Source organism: Octopus bimaculoides, chromosome 14, assembly GCF_001194135.2.
Source record: "Octopus bimaculoides isolate UCB-OBI-ISO-001 chromosome 14, ASM119413v2, whole genome shotgun sequence".
Taxonomy (NCBI): Eukaryota; Metazoa; Mollusca; class Cephalopoda; order Octopoda; family Octopodidae; genus Octopus; species Octopus bimaculoides.
In genome coordinates, this window is record NC_068994.1 from 29,938,876 (window position 1) to 29,942,726 (window position 3,851).

A 3,851-nucleotide genomic window follows, 5' to 3' on the forward strand; every position below is an offset into this window, starting at 1 on the left:
CGATGTTGGGGGGACAAACACAGATACACAACATATACACACATACATATATATATATACATATATACGACGGGCTTCTTTCAGTTTCCATCTACCAAATCCACTCACAAGGCTTTGGTCGGCCCGAGGCTATAGTAGAAGACACTTGCCCAAGGTGCCACGCAGTGGGACTGAACCCGGAACCATGTGGTTCGTAAGCAAGCTACTTACCACACAGCCACTCCTACAGCTGAATTATTCAAATTTTATCAGAAAAATAAATAAAAGTGGTTAGATATTCACCACGAACTTCTCCATTGATTAAAAATTTTAGTAATTCAAAAACTTTCCATTGTATGGTCATCCAGATTTCACAGACAGGGAGAGGAAAACTATTTGGGATATTTTGGTGTTTTATTAAAATTGATAATTTCAATAAAATTATCATGAAAGAACATCTCAGTAATAACATAAAAAATAGAATCCTGGAAGAATAAATGAATTATCTCTTCTAGTTTAGAATGATGAACATATTAAGCTGATGGCTTCCACTTTTAGTCAAAAATTGCCACATAGCATTAATGACACCAAATATTTTGGTTTCATGTTTAATTCTACTCCAGATTCAGCACTTTGAGAGCTAATCATAGAAACAGTTAACAGTTTGATATATTGATTTTAAAGAGAAAACAATACATATGTATGTATGCATGTACGTACGTACATATGTATGCATGTATGTATGCATATCATATTTAAAGCAGATATACTGTTGAAGGCCTGAAAGCTGCAGTATCTGTCTCAATTTCTTTTGCAGACATTTACTGTAATTTTCAAACTCTGCTTTAAATATGATATAAAAATTGCTATACATAGGCGTAGGAGTGGCTGTGTGGTAAGTAGCTTGCTCACCAACCACATGGTTCCGGGTTCAGTCCCACTGTGTGGCACTTTGGGTAAGTGTCTTCTACTATAGCCTCGGGCCGACCAAAGCCTTGTGAGTGGATTTGGTAGACGGAAACTGAAAGAAGCCCGTCGTATATATGTATATATATATATATATATATATATGTGTGTTTGTGTTTGTCCCCCCAACATCACTTGACAACCGATGCTGGTGTGTTTACGTCCCCGTAACTTAGCGGTTCGGCAAAAGAGACCGATAGAATAAGTAGTAGGCTTCCAAAGAATAAGTCCTGGGGTCGATTTGCTCGACTAAAGGCGGTGCTCCAGCATGGCCGCAGTCAAAAAGACTGAAACAAGTAAAAGAGTATACTGTTTGCCTCACTGATAGTGTGTGTGTGTGTGTGTGTGTGTGTGTGTGTGTGTGTGTGCATGCATATGTGTGTGTGTGTTCTTAGATTTACCATGTTAAAATGAAAAGATACTGCAAATATTGTGGAAGTAATTTGGAAAAAATCTGTAAATGACTAAATGTTAAAAATCTACCAGTCTATAGCACTACTGCAGTTATGGTTGGTTTATACAAGTGATATTCAACAGAAATGAATATGAAAGATGCACAGTTATTTTTGTAAAGTACTATAGCACTTCCCTCAATATGGTTGGAATGTGTGCTGTCGATTTGCTCAGTCTTTTCTGGCTCAATTCACTGTTGACAGAATCAGAAAATGTTGTTTTAATCTTATCTGAAACTTAATACACAACATGCTTGGAGATTAAATTCAAACTGCTGATGCAAGAGGTGATGAAAGGCAAGTGCTACTTAAAATTTTAACTTCTAAATATTTTGGTTTTGTTTGGGTTTTGGAACAAAATTCATATTCAAATTGACCAGGTTCAGAAACATGAACTTTCATAATGTTGAATGCAATTTAAAAACGTTTGAATATTATTTTTTCAGCAGTCAAGAATCATTGACCAGCAAATCACTTGAAGTTGGGTTGAAACTATATGATAAATAGTATATTCAAGTGGAAAGATGCTCCCAGAAAGAAACAAATGCCAAGTGAAAAAAGGAAAAAAAAAAACTCCAAGGATTTATGCAACAGAAGAAATGGGAATAATGAAATGAAAGAGACTTGGATTCAAAAATTGGATTTCTTTAAAATGCTAGAAGGGTATCGTTTGACTCAAATGAAAGCAACGGCATTGACAATACAAATATCTCAGAAAAAAGTTACATGAATCTCAGAGAGTTTTATATCTTTAATGAAGATGGATTTATGCTCAACAAAGAAATCTTTGATAGTTCTAAAGAAAAGTCATTGAGATTTCATATTTCTAAAACTGGGGAACTTTTCATGTTTGTTGTTTAATATTAGATGAAAATACTTCCCAAAATTTTAAAGTTACTACTCATATAGCATTTGACAGCCATTAGAGATCTTTGAAAAACCCGAAATAGATCTTATGGTATTTTCATGCCAGTCTTAAGGCTTATGGCAACCTGGGTAAGCTGAATTTTGGTCTCATAACATGTATAACTTAAGAAATTTTTGACCACAAGTAAAAATTGTGAATGTAGAAATAAAGTGTCTATCATGCATGCAGGTACCTGCCAATTGTATGAAAAGGCTTTGAGTTCAGGTCAATCGCATACTATTGAGGGCAACATTTCTACTGTAGTGTGTGTGCTGGCCTCAAGCAACACAGTGCTTGAACCCACACCAGGTGTTCTGGCTGCTCTCCATTTCAAGCATCCAGACCCTCTGGTAGATATTAAGGATTTCTAAATCCTTGACTATGACACAGTTTTGGCCACATCCAATGATAATCTAGCTACTGCATTGAGATCCTTCCCTGAGAGCAGTAGTGGTGGAGTAGATAGTTTGTGACCCATCCACCTCAGAGGTTTAATCTCACCACACACTGCTGAGATAGTGCTTGCACTAATCCATCACTACTCTAACAGACAGTCTTCTTTGAGCAGACCACCCCCACCATGCCCAAGATCTTCTGTTCTCAGCCAAGCTGACTGCACTGAAGAAGTACAAAGGCATCCATCTGATAGTCATGGACAATGTCTTTTGATGACTTGTGGCCAGGATAGCATATAGATCAGTCAGGGATGACTTGAGTGAAATACTATGCCCTGTCCAGCTGGGGGTGGGAGTTATGTGGATGTGAGGTTGCTGCCCATGTAGCCAGAGATTACATAAGCGTATGCTTCCCTCCTGCTGAAGCTGAATATAAAAAATGCCTTCAGCAGCATTAGGTGAGATCACATTATGGAGATGTGTATAAGACATACTCCCTCAGTACACTCACTTGCATACCTCTCCTAGGGATCACCCAGAACACTCATGGCTGCTGACAACAGAAGTGCTTCTTCCACAGGTGTCCAGCAGGTTAACCCTCTTCGTTCATTCCTTTTTGCATTGGCTGTATGTTACCCAATCAGTCCACTTGCCCTTCAGTGTCTGACACCTGGATAATGCAACACTGGGTGACTCAGCGGAGTCTGTAGTTGGGGACCTTCAGCAGGTTATCCCAGCCCTAAAGCTTCTTGGGCTTGAGATCAACCCATCCAATTTGAAAGTGGTAAACATAAGCTGTGGTGAAGCTGAATTCCAAATAAGTTAAGGACATGTCAGATAATGTAGACCTACATAGCCTTGAAAGACAGAATATGTATGACTGGTGTGCCTTTGTGTGTGTTGGGCACTTGGGTTGACTGGGAATTTCATAACAATCTGATTTTTAGAATAATCAATAAATGAACACAAATGATCAGTGATCATATCCTTTATTAACTTGAACACAACTGCCAACCACCACGAAAAAACCTGCAAGAAATAGCAGCCAAATCTCACACAAGTCGCACACTACCATCTTTCATGTATTTTGTGTTTTTTAATAAAAGACACACTCGATATTGTAGTCCCATATATATATTAGAATACTATATA